Source organism: Carettochelys insculpta, chromosome 31 (genome assembly GCF_033958435.1).
Source record: "Carettochelys insculpta isolate YL-2023 chromosome 31, ASM3395843v1, whole genome shotgun sequence".
NCBI classification, from domain to species: domain Eukaryota; kingdom Metazoa; phylum Chordata; order Testudines; family Carettochelyidae; genus Carettochelys; species Carettochelys insculpta.
In genome coordinates, this window is record NC_134167.1 from 7,812,590 (window position 1) to 7,833,549 (window position 20,960).

Below are 20,960 nucleotides of genomic sequence, written 5' to 3' on the forward strand. Positions count from 1 at the left end.
TGTGTTTGTTTTGAAAGAAGATGGGCCTGTGATGCAGAATTAGAATTCAGGACCAGATCTGCCTTCCCAAAGTTTGGATGTACTATTGTGTGGAATTTGGTCCCAGTGCTCATATCTAGTGTTGAAAAATAAGTAACCCTCTGGTTGTGCAGGTTGATTCTGAATGAGTCATACTGGCAATGGAGATAGGGACACATTTTGCAAAATACAATTTTTTTCCAAATATAGAGTAGGTTGAAATTTTTAAAACTTCTTCAAAACACGTTCAGTTTTCAGTGGAGAAGAAAACAGCAAGAAGGTCACTTGATGAAACATTATGCAATTTTAACGATCTCCCCACCACCACCACCACCATGTATTTCAGCTGACTTGACAAAAAGCTTTGGATCCAAACTCTCTTAAACTTTGGGGAGAATTAATTTGGGGATTGAAAGCTGAATTCTGTGGCTGGGCCTTATTTCTTCAATAGACTGAGTACCAGTGAACTTCAGGGAGGTTCTGAACTCAACAAATTGAGGTCATCTCTACTAGCCAACAAACAGTAGTTTTCTAGACAGGGATAGATGGGTGGTTTAGGGAATTAGATAAGGGTTGTAGCCTGTCTTCCCTCCCACTCATAGGTTTGTATCTAGCCCCAGGTCAGTAGGAACTTAAAATCCCAAGGGTCAGTAGCTAGCAAATGAATAGAATGTCTCAGTGCAATTGGCAGAAGGCAGTTGCTTGCATCACAGCAAACCATAAACAGGAGAGTGGTGAGCAAATGAGCCATTGAGGTTTAAGCAACAGGAGGTTCACCAAAGTGTTCAGCACCTGACCTGCGCATAAAAAGAAGCCACGATAATCTGTGGCTAGAAGTCCTCACAGAAGAAAAAGCTTGAACTGCTTAAATCAGACAACTGCATATTGATTTGCTAGGTGCCTGTTGTGTACCAGGACAGAGCAGAGATAAGGACTAGTCATTTGGATCCTGATTCCAGACACCTTTGAGGGGAAGGCAGGGAGAGTTATTTGTAATCATGTAAACTGCAGTGCTGCTCACAGGGCACCTTTCAGAATGATGGACAAGCAGGGCCCAATTCTCTGCTGCTCTGAAACCCATGTTTGTGGTGCTAATCTACCCCAGCCAGCCCTAAGGCTGCTATGATTTAGCTCAGAGACCAGGAAGGACCTCACCCACTTGAGAACAGGGGAAGCACAAAAGCACCTTTGCTCACTTCCCCCCAGCTTGGCCAGCACAGAGACTCTAGATCATCATCCCTGCTTCAGGCACTGATCTAAAATTAATCAGCAAAAGAACAGAGCTTGGGGCCAGCTGGACTCAGGTTCTATGTGCTGGTGTGCAGGGCTGGGGCTTGGGCCCAGGCCCATATCTGCACAGCTGAGCTGCAGGGTCCATCAGGGAGTTCAAAGCCCTAAGAGAAGGTCACTGTGCAGGGATAACGCTCCTTCTGCACCACTGCAAGGAAATGAAGAAGAATGAGCCCTTGTTTGGGGCTCCCCCAGCCCCATCAGTGTCTCTCCCACTGTTTACAAACTGGAGGAAGTTTATACTCTCCCTGGTTTATTTTCTTCCTGTCTCTGGCAAGCTCCCCTTTAATGAGGAGCCTGGTTAGTATTGGTGGAAGTGCTGCTGATAATAACACACTAGCGAACAGGAACTTTCCCCGGCTGCCAGTCACTGTCCGCTTCTCACATGAGGGACTCATGGGAGAGGGCAGCTTGTCACGCGAAGCAGCACAATCGCTTTGGCCACCTGGGGGACCCATAAAGGGAAGGTGAAAAAATGGCAGGAAGTGGCTGGCTAAGGAAGTAGGGGGTGAGAGTGGGGCAGAAAAGGCTGCTGGCAGCAAGGCAGGGTGGTCAGAGCCCAGGCCTGACTCATGGCTTGTTGGGAGAGGGAGCTCATGGGAGCTAAGTGCTGGCATGTTGCCCCAAGGGAGTCAGAGTTTGCATGTGCTGAGTCCCCAAGGGAAGATGGTACTTCCAGGAACTGGATCATGGCACATCATAATGGCCAAGCTCCAGGCTGGTTCTCAGAGCAAGTGGGAGCTTGCAGCAGCTGGATCCCAGCCTCTCTCTCAGGGCATGCTGGAAAGAACAGGAATTGATTCAGAACAGCAGCTCCCAGGAACTGAGTCCCAGTTGCGTGATCCCAAGCTAACAGTTTATAACATCCTGGGACAAGGCTACTTCTTGGGGAGGGCTTTGGAACTACAGAATCAGAGGCCACCCCAAGTAGACAGCATTTCCCCTAGCTTTTTCCACCCATGAGCAGAATGAACATTATGTGCACCAAGGCATGTGCAGAAACACTTGCTGCCGGCTGCGTGTGGCTGGGGCGCTCTGTTGATCAGTGGGGCAGTACCTGAATTTCTCCTGGGTGACCACCCAAGTGCTCAGCTTACAGAAAAAACTGCAAGTGGACTACTCTAGGTTTTGGCTGAGCCCTGGGGCAAGACCTGGTGGAGTTTTAACGAGTTTCACCCAAGCAGAGTGGAAGTGTGCAGCACCTTCTAACCTGAATAATATGCATTATTAATTCCAGGGCTTCCTGGTAGATGAGGTTGCTGGAATAAATATTTAGTAGCACAGGTAATGCTGGTTAAAATGCTTTAATTCTTATTTTAATTAAAAAAACAGGTACTTGTTTTAATTTTTAAAATGGTATGAAAATATTCATTTTTTTCAGCCAGCTGTATTGAAGGCTAACAGCCTGCTACAGAAGGTAGAACTTACATTCCACTTACAAATTACAAGTCATACAGATAGAACAGATCTCAGAAATACTGAGTTTCAGGATCAGTGAGTTCAGAGTTGCTGGAAGATTATTTAGTTGCCAAAGAAGAGAAGAAATTAAGAGCAACCAAACTGGGTCAAACCAAAGGTCCATCTAGCCCAGTATTCTGTCTTCTGACAGTAGCCAATGCCATGTACCCCAGAGGGAATGAACAGAATGAGTAATCATCAAGTGATTCCTCCCCTGTTGTCTGACAGAGGACAGGGACAACAACATCCTGGTCCGTCCTGGCTAATAGCTATTGATGGACCTATCCTCCATGAATTTTTCTAGCTCTTTTTTGAATCCATTTGTAGTCTTGGTCTTCTCAAGAGTGAGGTTACGTAGCACCTTATAGACTAACAGATTTTTTGGAGAAAATAAAACAGCAGTCATGTAGCACTTTAAAGACTAACAAAATGATTAGATGATGAGCTTTTGTGGGACAGACCCACTTCTTCAGATACATGTTTTACAAGGAAGATGTACATGCATCTGAGGAAGTGGGCATTTGCCCATGAAAGCTGATGCTCCAAAAAATCTGTTAGTCTATTAGGTGCCACAGAACTTCTTGTGTTTGCAGATACAGACTAACAAGGCTACCCTTCTGATAAGGGTGAAGTTGTCTTAGGAAAAGAATGCCTTTCAAACAAGAATTACTGTATAACATTTGCTGAGCACATTCCTCTGTTTATTGCAAATAGTGGGTTGTATTTTTATATTAAATTGCTCCTAATCAAATTCTTTGAATTAGGGAGAAGTGTTTCCCGCACCGTGAAAACGTTTCATGAGGGTCAGAAGTCCAACATCTCTCACACATGGAACTGCAGACCCAAAATGTAAATGAAGTGCTTTACAAAAGAATTACTTTAGTGCAATAGAGGTAGTTCAAAGCAGCCATTCCTGCAATACTCCATCACCTAAAAAGCAACAGGGGCCATAGCTGTAATGATGAAGAATGACGAACTATCAGGTGACATGGTGCTCTTCTCTTTGGGGATATGAATAAAATGACAAAGGATGTGGCATTTTATAATTACAATAGCAGCAACAATAATCTCCATCATCAGTCAAACTCCGCCTTACTCTTTTCCAGCGTTTTCCACTCACGGGATTCAAAGTGCTTCAGAAACACCAGTTGGTTTAGCCTGAAAACAGCCCCTTGTGCTAGATAAACATAATGAACCCCATTTTACAGATAAAGAAACTAGGCTTAAGGCCAGGTCAAAGAGAAATCCTGCTGAATAGTCAGGTGCAGCACCACGCCTCCCAGCAAGCAGGGCAGTACAGAACCCTGAGGTCATCTAGTGCTTCAGGCAAGTTCTGTGAAACAGAAAGCTTTTAGCCAAATCTCTACTGCTCTGCCAGCTCAGGGCAAGGCCCTAGACCAGTCTCCTGATTGCTGGAGAAAAAGCACCTGCTGCTGTGAGGCAGAAGAGGATGCACGTTCTGGCTGCACAAAATTCTCCTTGTTTCCCCTATGCCTCAGTCAAACCCAGCTGAGCTAGCAGTAGGTGCTAGAGGGGGCAATGGTAAAGCAGGACTGGAAGAGGGGGCCAGGGCAAGTAACTGTGTGACTGTACTCCCTCATCTGTCTGCATCCAGCTGGGGTCTCTTGATTGGAAGCTGCTTGGCGTGGGGACCGTCTTTTTGTTCGATTTGTGCAGCCCCCAGCACCACAGGCCCAATACTAACAAGTCACCAGTGAGTTCAAGCGGTGTTGCCCAAGTGCATAACACTGCATGCCATTTGCTTGCCCCTAAAGCACATCTGCTGTGTTACCCCAAGGGCCTCGGCAGCAAACCCAAATTAGAAGATGCTGCACAACGTGCCCTTGTCAGAAGCAGAGGACAACCCCAACCCCAGCCCCCCTCAGGGTTTATCACCAGTGAATTAATCTGAGGTGGATCCCTTTTCCCTTCCCCCTCCCCTCTTGTGTGGGTGTAAAGAAATTAAGAGGCGCTGTTAAGTTAATGAATACAAATGGGCGTAAAACGGGGATTATAACCAACACAGCTCAAATGTAAAACAGCAAATACAGGGACATAAAGCCCAGATCCGTTACATCAAACCCTGTGGCTTAGTGAGAATTGGTAACTCCCCTTAATTACAATTACCTTAATTTCCTAGGATGATAGAGGCAGTTGCAGAGGTGCCCAGGACCTTCAACTCTTAGGCTGATTTGGAGCCCTTGAGGAGGAGCACTGGGGAGTCCCGTGATGTCCCTCCTCAGGCTGGTGATGGGAGAGGAACGGCAGGCTGACCATGGCACCGTGGGTAAGTGTTGACGAGGATGGGAGTCCTCTCCCTCCTCTTGAGCAGCGGCCTGGTGGAACTGTCCCGTGTAGTCAGATGGCAAACTGGATGGACCCGTGCCCTGCTGCCTTGATGGCGGACAGCACTGAGGCTGAGGTGACGCAGTCTCTATAAAGCTCCCAAGGTGGACGAGGTCTGTGAGGAATGGAACCCTCGTGACCACCCTGGCGGGAAAATCCAGTTCAAACTAGTTTGTGGTGGTCAGTGTCTGAGGGGAATTAATCATGGTTGCTGGGGTTAAAGGCCACAGACTCCATTTTGATTGTCCACTTAAACACCATTATTACATTTAAAACAGTTAAATTACACATCACAAACACTTAACAGCTTGAGGTAGAAGGTCCTCTGCTCTGAACTTTCCTTGTCTAAGGGTACATCCACACAGCAGCGTAGACGTGGATAGAAATGGGATCTGAGCTCAACAGCTGGATGCATTGCTCCCTTCAGATCCCAGCAGGGAATAACTATTGCAAGAAAAACAATGCACTCTCTGTCTTCCAGCTGGTGGAGACAGATCCTGCATCTTCAGAACATTTGCATTGAACTCAAAGGCCACAGGAGCAGGTCCTGTGGGTTCCCCACTCTGGAAATCATAGTGCCCGATTTCTCTTTTAAGGGGGAAAGAGTGACTCCTAAAAGCTGCCCCGTAGAGCAAGTACACCTGGACCAGGAGAGATTCTCTGTCCTTTGATTTCCCCACCTCCCCATATCTCTGAAAGCAGAGAGTGGTTTGATGTTTTGGGTTGAATCGCAGAAGTGGGGTCTGCGAGCCTCATGAACAAAGAGAAACCCAACTCTCTGTGCTCCAGCCACCCTATTCCTCCACTGCTTCCTTATCCCACTCACCACCAGCCAGGGCCTGGGCTCTCCTCCTGCAGCATGAGCCCGACCATCCTAGGGGCTTCTCGTGACATTCAGATCCACTTCAAGTGACACTTTGTGTTTATTGTCTTGCAGAGCTGGGCCACAGAGACCCTGTGATAGTATTGATGGGAGGTGCAGCTCACGCAGGGAATGAGAAACGTTTTTTCACACATATGCACGTGTGCATTTCCTCCTGTGTCTTTCAGACACTTCGCAGCTATCGACACTGGTGTCACCCAGCCATGACCCTGTGCAAATATTCCACCTCAGGCAATTCTGCTTCTCTTATGCACAGAACAGAAATACATGTCTCCACATGGCCACATTAGCCAGCTCCCACGGAAACCAATCCCAAGTGCCAAAGCCGGCTGGATATCCACTAACAAGCTGCCTTGTCTACCTCTATCTCAGGGCAGGCTTTTATCTTGGGATGTCATCCAGGCCTCCTCCTCATATTTGCTTAAGGCCACAAATGGTGGTTTTGCATCCCCTGTGTTTTTCTACGTCACTTATTCAACATCATATTTCTTTTTACAGGTGCCAAAAACATAACACAGTGTCCCAGACTGTGGGGTGGGAGTGCGAAAACCAGACTGGGGAGAGAAAGGAAAAGCCTAAGGCTGGTTCTATCATTCAAACCCAACTGTCTGGCCATGCAAAAATCTTTGACTAAAAATCTTCCCCTTCCCCCACTTTATATTTTGTTTCCTGGAGCCTCCATGGTTCCTGCTTCAGCAAGGGACAGAGGCAAAAATGGCAGAATACCACTATAAAATCAATCTAATTTAATCTGTCTCCCATAGAGAACTACGTATCTCATCTGCCTATTTCCCATGTACCCACTACCATCTCGTGTACCCCTAAGGGCAGGCATACCACCGATTGAGATACATGGTCCTAAGGGAATCTGAGGTCTTGAAACAAGTGCCTTTCAACATTTCCAGATTACTATACTCTTTTCAGGAGTCAAATTTGTTTTGCATACCACCAAGTTACACCTCACTTAAAAACTACATCCAAAAACCTGCAAAAATATCACAGAAGACAACTACTGAAAACTTGCTGAATTTCTATCATCTTATTATCAAATAAATGAATTAGAATAGAAATATTGTACTTACATTTCAGCTAAAGGCATATGAAGCAGTGGAAACAAACATTGTCTGAATTAACTTTTAGACTGCACTGACTTGATGAGTGTTTTTCATGTAGCCTGTTGTGAAACTAGGCCAATATCTAGCTGAGTTGATGTACCCCCTGGAAAATCTTGGTGTACCCCCAAAGGTACACATGCCTCTGGTTGAGAAAACACTGACTAAAGGTATGTCCAGTGGAATTTAATAGAGATGAAATCTATGGAGTTCTATGTAAGAGCATCCTAGAGAATTCTGAGCCGGAGGTGATAATAGAGTTTAGACTGGCCAAGAAGTCAGAGTGAATTAGACAAACTTGTGGGCTACCCTAATTTACAGCAAGTGCTACAGTGGCCTGAACTCAGCCTAAAATCCTTCCCTACTCCTCACCTCTGGCCTTGTGTATCATGTCACCAAGAAGCATTGTGTAACCCGCACACCTACATGTGGCTCAATATCCCATGTAGTGGCACCTAGGCCACTTAACAGAGAATGAGTCTCCTCTGCAGCCTTAGCTGACAGCCAGCTGGCTTTTAGTTCAAACTGTAGAGCAGGGGTGGCCAAGATGCGGCTCTCAAGCCACATGTGGCTTTTTGAGCCATTAAATGTGGCTGCTCCTCAGAGCCACGTGCCGGGAGTGTTGCCCGCCGCTCTGTGCATGCACCCCAGTAATTGGTGGGAGAAGTGTGTGGTGGCAACGGTGGCTCCAGTGAGTAAGAGCAGGGAGGGGGGAAGCTAGGGGTGCCTGACTCTGGAGGAGGAGAGGGGGATTGGGAAAGAGCAGGAGGCTGGGAGTCCCTGGCTCTGGAGGAGCGGGAGGGCATTGAGCTGTGTATTATGCATTTATTCTTATCTATCTAGATAAGATAGATAGAGGTTTTTAATATGTGTCCCTTTGTACTCTATCCATGTGGCTTTTGGACTCTATCTGTGGATCTTAGTCCCCAACCGGTTGGCCGCTCCTGCTACAGAGGCTAATGCACTGAGGTCCCAGCTTCTAGTCCACCTGTGGCCAGTTACAAAAGCACAAAAAAAAACCACAATAAGTTTGCATTAGCCATGTATAACCTATGTTGCAGAGGCAGATCAAAGGATTAGACATGGTTAATATTTACATCTGCTGTAGACAATGTCCCAGACCATCACCAGGAAAGCAACAGGCAACAGCAAAAAACAATAAGATATCTTCACAGAATCACAGGGCTGGAAGGGACCTCAGGAGGTCATCTAGTACAGCCCCCTGCTTCAAGCAGGATCAACCCCCACTAGGTCATCCCAGCCAGGTCCTTGTCCAGCTGGGACTTAAAAACCTCAAGGGATGGACAATCCACCACCTGTCTAGGCAACACATTCCAATGCTTTACCACCCACCTGGTGAAGTAGTTTTTCCTAATATCTAATCTACACCTCTCCCTCTTCAACTTCAGACCATTACTCCTTGTTCTGCCATCTGACACCACTGAGAACAGTTTCTCACCCTCCTCTTTAGAGCTCCCCTTCAGGAAGTTGAAGGCTGCTATTAAATATCTCAATGTCTAAATATCTTAATATCTCCCATATTCTCATTTTCACATGAGCTGGACTCAACCTAGGCAGAAGAAGAGCTAGGCAGGCCAGTGCCTGTGAAAGACAAGGTAGCTTTGCCAGTGATTCATGTCCTGCTTTTCCCATCTCCTGGCCTTGGTCCTACACTCAGTTTAGCTGCTCTGCCTTCGAGGAAAAGGAAAGGGAAAGAAGAATCCAAACCAACCCTGTTCCTGTTGATTTGTCCAGGGACTTGCTGCCAGTTGAATCCCAGCAGGGTCAGAGCAGAGGGCAACCTGGACTTTTGCCATCCGTTTAAAAAGGGAAAGAGTTTGCCTCATCAGAGGGGAAGGGTGCTAGGTCCTGTTTTCCCTAAGGCAGCCCCAGCAGCAGGCTTGTGATGGTCTTGCTGCTGAGATGCAATGGAATATGCGAAGGGAGAGTTCACACGCAGGGCTAAGCCCCACTGGAGACATGGGAGTGGTTTATGGCTACTTTGTGCATCACTGATTTCAGCAGATCAACCACTTCTAAGAAGACTTCCCTTCCAAGTGCTAATGAAATGGCCTCCGTGTAGCGGAGCTAGCTAGTGTCGGAAAGCCTCGCAATGGTTTGGTGCAATGTTCCCTCCAATTTTTTACATTCATGGGCAGAATAGATTTTGTTATCTGCACCAAAGCACGTGCAGAAGTGCACCACCATAGAAACACATGCTTCCAGGGGCTCTAATCCAAAATACTATGTCTACACAGTACCTTTATTTCAGAATAAACTATTCTGGAATAGCTTATTTCAAAATAGACCCATTCTCTGTCTTTACAGCCCCTACTCCAAAGTAGCTATATCTCGCCACGCAGAATGAAATTTGCCACATCGAAATAAGCCATCCACTAGCTCGAAACTATTTCCCAATAGTGGTTGCAGGTGTAGACACTCGTGAAACTATTTGGGAATAGCAGCTGTTATTCCAAAATAACTTTGCTGTGTAGGCACACCCTAAGGTCATGCTCCTTCCTTGGCCGCATCGCTTATCCTATCAGGACAAAAAGATAACCAACCAGCTGAGTTAGCATTTTGAAAAGAAACCCTCCTGTAGTCTTTAAAGGAACCCAGCTGGTAGGGTTCAGTGGCTGTTCTCAAAGCCTCATTGCAGCCCTACTGTGGGTGATTCATGGACCATGTATAGGAAGTGTCAGTTCTGGGGTCTCGGGGGGATTATCTGTCTGAGGATCCATGCAAGCAAATCCTTTGGTCCCTGAAGGTCAGCCTATTCCTGAAATATCTCCCTCATATGCCTTTTTTTAGCTTGTTTTTGCCTGGCAGTCCCTGCCCTTCCCTGCCCTGCCTTATGTATACAGAACAGCACAGATCTGCAATACTTTTCCGTCTCTGCCTTACACAATGCCTTCTATTACCAGTGGAAACATGGCTGATTTATTGCCAGCCACTGATCTTTCCATGCCACCAACCATGTGGGTGGAGATTTTTTCCCACATGTGGGAAATAAGGGACTGAAGTGAACTGAAAGGAAGAGCTATTGTTAGGAAGGTTGGGTGAACCATTCTGGGGCCAGCTTGGCTTTGCTCAGAGCCAAGGCATTTCTTTGGATGGTTGATGCACAAAACAAGGATAGCAACAGCAAGCAAGTCAGCAGAGGCCCAAGAGGAAATGACTGCCAGCCAGAGATACCATCATGCTCTCTACCAAGGAGGGGGAGAGTTTCAAGACACAATTATGTACCCAACTCCCTGACTTTCAGTAGGAATGAGGTAGTTCTCTGCCATCTGCACCCTTGATTATCTTCCCGCGTATACAGGGCAGTGAGTTGGTTTGCCCCAGCACCAGAGAAAGGAGCCCTAGTTCTGCCTCTTCACATAGGTGTAAATCAGGATGGAGTATCTCCCCCAATGTCAATGGAGTTATACTGTTGTTAAAATGGTCCAAGGGAGGACTTGTTTACACCGGCAAGTTACAGTGCAGTTAAATCAGCTCCCAGCGCTGTCCCTCCCGAGCAATGTTCCCTCTAATCTCTTCCACCCATGTGCAGATTTTTTCCATCCATGCACAGAATAAAGTTTCCTATGTGCACAAAAGCAGGTGTGAATGTTCACCCCCTGTCGAAACACAAAACCTAGCTGGGGGCGCTCTGCTAATCAGCGGGGCGGCATTGGCATCTGTCCCGAGCAGCCGCCTCTTCCCGCTGCATCAGGACAGGTTGCTGATGTCTAGACTTACAAGGCAGAATGTGGGCGTCCCCCAAAACACAATGATCCTATGACCCATCACACTCTCCCTCCTGCCCCTGTGAAGCTGCTAACGTGGACGTGCTACGCTGTCACCAGGAACACGGGGTGAACATACGACAGGAGCTTCCCTGCAGTGCTCTGTGACTGCCAATGCTGTGCCTTTGCCAGCACAGACAAAGCCTGACAGTACAACGTGAGTGCATGAGGCAAAGGCTCTGAAAATTAGCTATTCCGGCTAAGCTGCTGTATCCCTCCATTTGTCTCTCTGGCACCTAGCTGCAATGCTCCCATCACATCCAGGTGCTCCTTTTACACCAACTGCTACCCTGCAGAGTGCATTTTCACCTGCACAGCATGAAATGCCTCTTACAGTATCACACCCCCCAGCACAGAGTACGGTCCTTGATGAGACGCGAAGGGTCAGAGTTTCAGGTGTGTAGCAGCCAGGTGTGGTCAGACTTGCCGAAGAGCTCCACTCTCCTTCAGATGCCTAAAGAGGGCCAAATTTTCTCCAGTGTTTTGGGCTGCATTTTTCAAAAGGGACTCAGGAAGCAAAGTGTGCTAAACACCGTGAGTTCGTCTCAAAAACTGACCTCAAGAGACACACCACGGGAATCTCCAGCTCTCAGAAGCACCTGGTAACTCCTAAGAGCTTATCTGCATGGCCCCAAATACCTGTAGTCTGTGACAACAGCTTCACTGGGAGAGCCAGCTGTTGCTGAGTTTGATCAAGTGGGAAATAACAAGAGGTGCCTGGCTCCTCAGAGACCCAGGGGTTCCTGCAAGGCAATTTATTCCAAATGATTTCCATTGTTTTTTTTTTTTTCTAACAACCTTTCACCACTCACAAGTGCACTAGGAAGTCCCATGTCTGACGGGCCAACTGGGGACCTGTGTTCAGTCCTGCTCTCAGCTTGACTCAGCCCATTGCTTAGCTAGTCCTTGGCATGTGCCAAATGGACAAAGCTCCATGCTTTGCATGAGACCTGCCTTCAGGGTCTCTTCAAGCACAGAGGGAAAAGCTGCCCAACCCAGCTGGTCACACAGGTCACACTCCCTCCACAGGTGACTGCACCTCACCCAGCCGCTGATCAGTCCCTGCCATCCCCTTCCTCCTTCCAGATGTGGAAGAGAAGGAAGCTTTCCTGAGCTCCTGCACATGTGTCAGCATTATGTGACACCACAGCATCCCCACTTAGAGCCTTCTTCTGTTCTCCTAAGGGGTTTATATCATGCCCCTCACCAGGCTTATCAGACCTCATATGATATGGTATGGGAAGCCCCCTGGGGCTAGGACATTGACAGCTCTTTGTACCTCAGCTCAGCAGTGCTGGTATCTCAGCAGTGGATCACAGGTCTCCAGCTTTCATGCTGTATTTCTCAGGAGCTGAATTGGAGGAGGAAAGAATTTTTAAACATTTCTTCTCTGCCTGGGGTATTTCTAAAGGGTCCTTTAACTTGGATGTAGGCATCCATGAATGAATGGTTGCTGTCTGTGTTGCTGCAGTTGCGGGGGGCCACAAACAAGATCAGACCTTTACTGTGCTAGGTGCTGTACATGTACACAGACCAAGATAATCCCTGCCCTGAAGAGCTTGCGATCTAAATAGACAATTCAGAGAGGGGGAATTGCCTTGTCATGCAGTGGGTCGGTGGCTGAGCCGGGGATAGAGCCCTGATGCAGTGCCCTGCCCACTGAACCAACACACCTCTCAGCCTAGTCCACAATAACATCAGTCCTTTGGATGAGCTACCAGCAGCCTGAGTCACTCCACCTGCTGTGTGACGGACTGACTAACCTGGAGCTCAGTGGGCACCTCCCTGATCCTCCCTGGCATGTCATTAGAGTCTGACCTTGCACTGGCCCCATGACCCCCTTAATGGACCATTCAAGGGGAGGAGGAGGAAATGACATTGGGCCCCCGTTGTTCAGTAATATCAATGGATGGCTTGGCTAGGGTGGGGGAGGTCACTGCTGATGTCAGTCAGCTCAGCAGGAAGTGTTCTTTTCCTGTCCCATCTCCCGGTAATCGGCTCACCAGCTGGGGCCAAGCAGAGATTTCCCCCTATGGCGCAGCCACATACAATTAAGTACATGATAGCTGGGCTAATGCCTTCCTCTGAAGTATCCACGGTGGGCCACCCTGGAGACAGGATATCAGATGAGACCAGCGATTGGTCTGACCCACCCTGGCCGTCATAAGAATTGGCACCATCCTGCATCTGGCATGGGGCCAAGTCATAGAATCTTAGAAGATTAGGGCTGGAAGGGACCTCAGAAGGTCATCTAGTACAAGCCCTTCTCGAAGCAGGACCAACCCCAGCTAAATCATCCCAGCCAGGACTGCGTCAAGCCAGGACTTAAAAACCTCTAGTGATGGAGATTCCACCACCTCCTTAGGTGACCCATTCCCAGGTTTCCCCACCCTCCTAGTGACAGAGTTTTGGCTAATATCCACCTCTCCCACTGAAACTTTAAACCATTGCTCCTTGTTCTGTCAACTGCTTCCACCGAGAACAGCCTGGCTCCATCCTCTTTGGACCCCCTCCCCACTTCGTCACCCACCATCTGAGAACCTCAAGGATAAAGGTGTGTCAGAGCTAGCACACGTTATGGCCAGTAACCTCTTCCTCTGGGCTAAGAGACCAAAGAAGCATGTTTCCGTCAGCTCATCAGCTCTGATTTATCAACAGTGTTACTAAGCTTTAGCTCCCGTTTTTGTTACCGTCCAGCTTGCCTGGTCTCAGACCATGAATTTGTGACATCTGGATTGGGAGGGAATTAGTCAACATTTATAACACTGAAAAGAATGCATGTGAAACTGCAACATCAAAGCTCCCCCACTCACTTATCTAAGCATGTCTGACCATCCCTGGGCTTCTCAGCTGTCTGAAGACAGCCCACATAAACAGCTCATTAAAAAGAAATAGCAAAGCCCCCCAACCCCTTCAGAGCATTCTCCTATATAACACCTACTCCCACGCCCCTGCCAAAAGATGTCCTTTTACAGAACTTTTTTCCCAGAGTGCCCTGTTGGGTTTGGCCCTTTAAATTTGGCAGGCTTGGTGTTTGTAGTAGTTTGCTCCATGCCAGCTGGTGAGTGTGCCTGTCTTGGGAGATGTTCCCTTATTCTGGGGGTAGTAGGATGGTATGCCCTAGCAAGGGGGTTAAAGCAAGCCCCTGAGACGATAGGAGGAAGAAAATAAGGGAACTGGCTGTACACGTTCATGGTCTAGCCTAGCTCACATGGCAGATGAAGCCGCACAATGGTGGTGAATCCAAGAAATGGTTGTGCATGCTGCAGCACACGGCTCTCTTAACTGTCTAGAGCAGCTCTTCTCCGTCTTGAGAGCTGACTCCACCATGCAGTTTGAATTCTAAGCCAGAAGATACCTTGTTCCTATTGCAAATTGAGAGCTGCTCTGTGGAGTCCCTGTAAACAGGCTGCTGTGGCTAAACAGGGCGTGGTTGGGAGCCCCATGTGATCTCCAGGTTCCAGTTCCTGGCTCTGCTACTGACTTTCTGTGGGATCTTGGAGGAGTCACTTTACAGAAAGACACAGTATTCCCATTTGTCATTATGTGCAATGTGTGTTGAGAATCTTGGATGCCAGGGAAAGCACGGCCACTAAATAACACAACTAGGTTTGGCTAGTTGGAGAAGCAGTGAAAGTCAGTGAGTTTTTCTGGTATTGCTGCTTTCGATAACAGGATCTGACTGCCTCAACTTGTTCCCTCCTCCATGTATAGCTGGCATCCCTTACTTTATACCTGCAGTCATTTGATGTCATGTTCCCTGTGGGAACTTCCACCTGCTGGCTGGCCTTGTAAGCAGAGCTGGGCTCAGGCTTGCCTGTGATGTAGCTGTTATCCCCCAGCTGATCCTGATCTGGTTGTTTAATTACCATGAGTGAGTCCAGCTGCAACAGGGTCCTGCTTACCTAGAGAGGGGAGCCTGTTCCTTCTCCCTGTCTGTGCCCCAGGAAGGGCCTGGTGACAATGATGGGGCATCTCTGAGATAGGGCAGGTGAAAAGAAGGGAGATCCCTGAGAAAAGCAAGTGAAGGCGGTGAGCTAACCTGCTGGGAAGAAGTGGCACAGGAGAACTCTGCAGGGCTAGGGAGTAAAGACAAAGAGCTTCAGTGTTGCCCAGGAGTGGCAGAAGAATGACTGAGTTGTGTTGTATTTGGATCTTCATGTGACCGCTTGTTATTCCTGAAGGGGTCTGAGCTGGACAAATCACCTGGCTAGAGGATGAGGCCTTGAGAAACTTAGCTGGAGACAGGCCATTGCAGTGCTAAGAGGGTGCTGCAGCAGTGAGTGGAACCCCCCTTAGAAACACAATAGCTCTGCAGCAAACTAATCCTCAGGAGCCAAGAAGAGCAAGGCACTTGAGCTTTGTCGTGCTGCAGCACCTTTAGTGGGTGCCTGCAGCTGCTCCCCTAAATTTTGTGGTCTGATCCTTGCCTCATCTGAAAGGGGCGCAAAGCACTGGTGTAGCAGTTCATGGGCTCTGGCGGGACTGCATGGAACTCAGCGAAGTCCGTTCAGGCGAAGAGAAGATGGAGTAGCAAGTGAGGCAAAAGGGAATGATAAAGAAGTGAACTGCAGATGGGAAATTTCACTCCCCTAGCTGTGTGCTGAGCCCAACAGCCCAGAGGAAGGCCCATCACATAGTAAATAAGCACCATCTATTGACCGAAATGAGCACTTGCGGCTGCTGTCTGAGCCAGGCGGGCTGCTGTCTGGTCACGGCCAAATCGCACCCTGAAGTAAGTGGCTGGGTTTCACTCTTAGAACAGAACTGCTGTTGTTCTATTGATTTGTTCTCTAGGGTCTGGAGAAACTGTTTCAAGTGCAGCGTATGCCTGGGTGTTTGTGCAAAGTCTTAGAAAGAGAAGGTGTGTACTATGCCAAAATGCCCTTCTTCTGACTGTGTCAATACATAGGAAATAATCTTCTTTTTACACCTTTCAACTTGCCGTAACAGAGTGCCTCCTGCCACCCTGTATTTGAGTAAGCTCTTCAGGTTCTCTAACATCTCCAGCAGCGAGATGTTGCATTGCAAACCTTGCAGCCCAGCCGTCCAAAGTGATAGCTCTGTGGTGCCAGTTTTTGGGTGGCTAACGTGAGAAGCCATCATGCTATTAAAGCACCTTTAGAGAGGCTCAATGCCAGTAGCTATTGCTGAGTTGCCATGCCGATAGCAGGGACCTGTGACAGTCTCCTCCTAGAGGTCTTGGTCCCTAGCTTTTGGGTGGACAGTCTGCTTTTCAATGTGCATTTCTATGGGCACCACAGTGTGATCCATATGACTTGCCCTAGTTGGGCAAAATGCTTAAAAAGGAGCAGGGCATTACAGTGGATAAAAGCTGGATATGAGCCACAAGCGTGCCCTTGTAGCTGAGAAGGCTAACAGCATCCTGGGGTGCATGAGTAGGAGCACTGCCAGCAGATCTAGGGAAATGATTATTCTCCTCTGTTTGGCACTGTGAGTCCACATCTGGAGTACTGCATCTAATTTTGCACACACACACCATTACAAATGATGGGGATGCACTGAAGAGAGTCGAGCAGAGGGTGACAAAAATGATTAGGGGGCTGGAGCACATGTCTTACGTGGAGAGGCTGAAGGATTTGGGTTTATTTAGTCTACAGAGGAGAAGAGTGAGGGGGGATTTGATAGCAGCCTCCAACTACTTGAAGTTGGGTTCCGAAGAGAGACTGTTCTGTGGTGACCAATGACAGAATGAGGAGAAAGAGTCTCAAGTTGTAGTCGGGGAAGGCGTAGGTTGGATATTAGGAAAAACTATTTCACCCGGAGGGTGGTGAATGCTGGAAAGCATTACCGAGAGAGGTGGTGGGATATCCATCCCTAGAGGTTTTTAAGTCCTGGCTTGACAAAGCCCTGGTTGGAATGATTTAGTTAGGATTGGTCCTACTTTCAGCAGGGGGGTTGGACTTGATGACCTCCTGAGGTCTCTTCCAACGCTATGATCTATGATATTCTATGGCATTGAATTCAGTGAGTGCTTTGCCTGGACAAGGAATAGAAGGGCAGAACCTAATTTTCATTTACACACATGGCCCTCTGTGCCTCTATGAGGCTGTAAGGTGGGAATAAATTACATTTACATCTACTCCCCAGGGTGCAGTGGAGAGTAGGGCACCCCAACTTGATTACATGGGGGAAACTGAGGGCTGAACAAAGCATCCCTCAATTGGTTACCATGATTTTCCTGTGGTAGACAATCAGCAGATGTTCTGATCATATGACCTTAGGCTGCTTCTAGCTAATGGCTTAGGCTAAGCCTTTAAGCTTGGCTGTCACTCAGTTTGGCTTACAGCTATTGTCTTTCAGAGGTTTTTCAGTGTTATTGTTTTAACTGATCCCTATACCTTGCCTATCAAATCCCTATGTCTGTAGGCTACAGGGTGTGTTGGAAGAAAGCTCAACAAGACAGCAGAGTATCATGATCAAGGAGGCTTGAATCTGGAGATAAACCCTTGCTATCTGGGAAGAAGGAGGTTAATCCAGGCACATAGGACAATATTATGGAAGCTATGAAGTCAAAAATAGGAGATGTGATGCCACGTCCCTCCACTGGGACCTTCTGAGAGTTCACAGCAAAGAGCATTACTGGGCATTTTATCAGTTGTAGATGCTTGATGGGCAAGCCAGTAGCTCTGTGCCCAAGCCTGCCTCTGTTCCTCCCCTAATACAGATGCTCAGTTCATGCAGCACCTCCTGCAAGATGTTGGGATGTGGGAGGGCAGAGGAGCCCTGTCCCATACAGGACTGGGTGTCCTGACAGGACATCTGTCAGTGATCTCTGTGCATGGACAGAGGTGGCAAAATTGCCACAGGCATGTTCACGCCAAACTTGGAGTGGAGTTTGTGGAGTCTCTTTTTGGGCTGTTCCAGTCCCAGTTCAGAATTCAGAGGGCATGTTTCCTCAGGACACTAAAGCTGCGTCTACACGTGCACGCTACTTCGAAGTAGCGGCAGCAACTTCGAAATAGCGCCCGTCGCGTCTACACGCGTCGGGCGCTATTTCGAAGTTAACTTCGACGTTAGGCGGCGAGACGTCGAAGTCGCTAACCTCATGAGGAGATAGGAATAGCGCCCTACTTCGACGTTCAACGTCGAAGTAGGGACCGTGTAGACGATCCGCGTCCCGCAACGTCGAAATTGCTGGGTCCTCCATGGCGGCCATCAGCTGGGGGGTTGAGAGATGCTCTCTCTCCAGCCCCTGCGGGGCTCTATGGTCACCGTGGGCAGCAGCCCTTAGCCCAGGGCTTCTGGCTGCTTCTGTGGCAGCTGGGGATCTATGCTGCAGGCACAGGGTCTGCAACCAGTTGTCAGCTCTGTGTATCTTGTGTTGTTTAGTGCAACTGTGTCTGGGAGGGGCCCTTTAAGGGAGCGGCTGGCTGTTGAGTCCGCCCTGTGACCCTGTCTGCAGCTGTGCCTGGCATCCCTATTTCGATGTGTGCTACTTTGATGTGTAGACGTTCCCTCGCTGCGCCTATTTCGATGTTGGGCTGAGCAACGTCGAAGTTGAACATCGATGTTGCCGGCCCTGGAGGACGTGTAGACGTTATTCATCGAAATAGACTATTTCGATGTCGCAACATCGAAATAAGCTATTTCGACGTTGGCTGCATGTGTAGACGTAGCCTAAGCGAGGAGAGGACTGAGCAGTGTGTAGGCAGGGCTGGAGTTATATAAGAATATTGACCACCAAGACTGCCAGGAGGATATCTTTGTCTTTTCACTGCCTCACTTGACCAAAGTCAAGTTGCATTAAGCACTACAGATTTTTTTTTTCTTTTTAAATCAAACTCATTGTGTCAGGCTTGGAAAGGGTTTGCATTTGTGTGCACAGTTTCCCTACCCCAGCAGTCACCTGTTCCCATGTGTCATACTATGCCACACTGCTTTCCAGCTTGGTTTTCAGCTGTCGTCTCCAGCACATAACATGGATTCTGACTGCAGGACACAGTCTGTTTCAAACCCAGTTAAGCTCTACTTTAGCTCCAATTATTACTTAGACAGATGGGCTGTGAGAAAACGTTTCCAGAAGGTGACTTTAATGAATACACGCTTCCTCCTTCCTGCAAATTTGGAACTGAAAGAGAGAGGTCAGTCGAATTAACAGCCTCTCTCCTCTCCATCGGTAGGTGTCAGCATTGATTCTAGTCTTTTTTGGATGGAGTGGGAAAAGGCATACAGGGAAGATTCTTGCTTTTGTGTATTTCCAGTTGGAAGCGAGTCTTTCACTAAAACCTGAAGAACAGGGGAGGCTGTGGAACACAGCTGTAGGCTTGCCTGGGATTGTTTGCAACTGGAGTTGCCATTCAAAAAGACTGCTGCTCTGTTGCTATATCTACCATTAATAACTTGCTTCTCCTGTCATTTTACCTTGCCACTTCATCTCCACCGTGATCATTGCTCTCTCAAGAGCCCAACCTCAGATTAGCACAAGCTGCTTTGGTGCGGTCTCTGTCAGTCACTGGTTCACTTCTGGATGCAGAGTGGTTGGTAACAGCATTTTTGAAAATGTTCAGTGACCTGGGAACAAGGCAGATGCCACTCCCACTCTGTTTTTGCAGCACTTAAGATCCACAGGGAGGTTCTTGCTATCAGATCATGGGGCTGAACTCTGAGGTCTTGAGCTGGGCAGTGTATTTACAGAGATCTCATATCTCACTGACTTTGGTGTATCATTGGAGCCCCAGATTAGTAGAGTTCATGATGCAATACGAGAAGCACATATATACTTAATTTTCAAGGATGATTTCCCCACTACCCCGATTAACAGGGGTGCTTCAGAAAATGTAAGATCAAGGAGCAAAAGCCCAAACAAATGTGCTTTTGAAAACATCACCGCCTTTAGCTGTTCAAATTTGCAGCACTGGAGAGCCTTACAGGGCAGGCGGACAGGCTCAAGCTTCATGTGGGGAAAAAAAGGTGCGGCTTGAATGAGCACAAGGAGATTCCTGGTCAGGGCATATGAGTCATAGGTCACAGAGCTAACTGAGAAGAGGAAATGCATCAGGTGTGACTTACTGCAATCCTCTCCCAAGTTCTCTCAAGGAAATCCCAGGGTTCTGAGGAAGTTGCAGGGCTCTCCTTTCCCTTACACAAAACCTGCTGCAAAGGGCACCTGAAAATTGGGGGCACCACTGGGTCTTAATGTCCACCCATCCACCCTTCCTAGCCCTGTCTCTGGCTCTGCTTCCCTTGGACCTCGTAAACTGAAAAGTGCAAAGGCCTGCCAGACCTAGTAACAGAACACTGAACCTGTGAAAGAGCCATTCTGGTGGTAATAAAGCCATTTAACAGGCATTCACCAACCCCAGCTATGTACTGTCAGCTTCTGAATCTACTGTGTTAGTTCACAGGACCTCAGTTTACAATTTGCTTTAAAAATATGTCATCGGTGTGTTGCTGAGGATTATAACGGCACATTTCTAAAACGCACTTTGTCTCGCCCAGCTGCAAGAGGGCAGAGGGGCACCAGTTTAACAGTACCTCTGGAAATCTTAAGGGCGATCCTCGGAAGCTGACTCCTTCCTTTTCAGCGATGACCAGTGATGTGACCTACCATTCCCTTGCATAGCCCTTCCGAACTTTCAACATTTCTTGCTCTAAAAACTTGAGGAGAAATTTTGAGCCCTAAGATGCTTCTTTTATTCTGTCGCTGTTCACAGCTTTCTGCATTGTTGACCCAAGTACCAAGCCAACTCTCGTGTGCACGTGTCATTCTCTGCACACAAACCGGCACTCCAGGGAGAGACACCTGCTTTGACTGCTGTGAAGAGGCTATTAATTACAGAGTGTGGTGCTGCTAGTTGTCTGGGATCCAGTTCCAAATGTTTAATTGGGCGAACTAACTATAACTTTCAAAAAGTCACGGAACAGGCGTTTGACCTTTGCTGTGTTCCTGCGAGCACAACCATCAGAAGCAAAGGAAGGACTTCTGCAGAAGGGAGTTAAGATGCAGTTTGCATTTACAGCTCAGCACCTGCTAACTTCATGACTACGTGTTAGCAAATCACCAGGCCCTAATCAGTACCTTCATTCTGCAGGTGCTAGATG

The 20,960-nt window shown here is 47.9% G+C and overlaps 1 long non-coding RNA gene across 2 annotated transcripts in view; it reads left to right on the forward strand.

The window, feature by feature from the left end:
* Nucleotides 1-3,589: 3,589 nt before the first annotated feature.
* The window catches only part of LOC142004291 (uncharacterized), a 79,767-nt gene continuing 62,396 nt past the window's right edge, over nucleotides 3,590-20,960 (forward strand). The window contains exons 1-2 of one of the 2 annotated variants that reach the window (XR_012642965.1): nucleotides 3,590-3,615; nucleotides 4,907-5,053. This is a non-coding gene — a long non-coding RNA (uncharacterized LOC142004291). Of the gene's footprint in view, nucleotides 3,616-4,906; nucleotides 5,054-20,960 lie in introns of those variants that run through there. The other variant, XR_012642966.1, reaches the window with a different exon arrangement.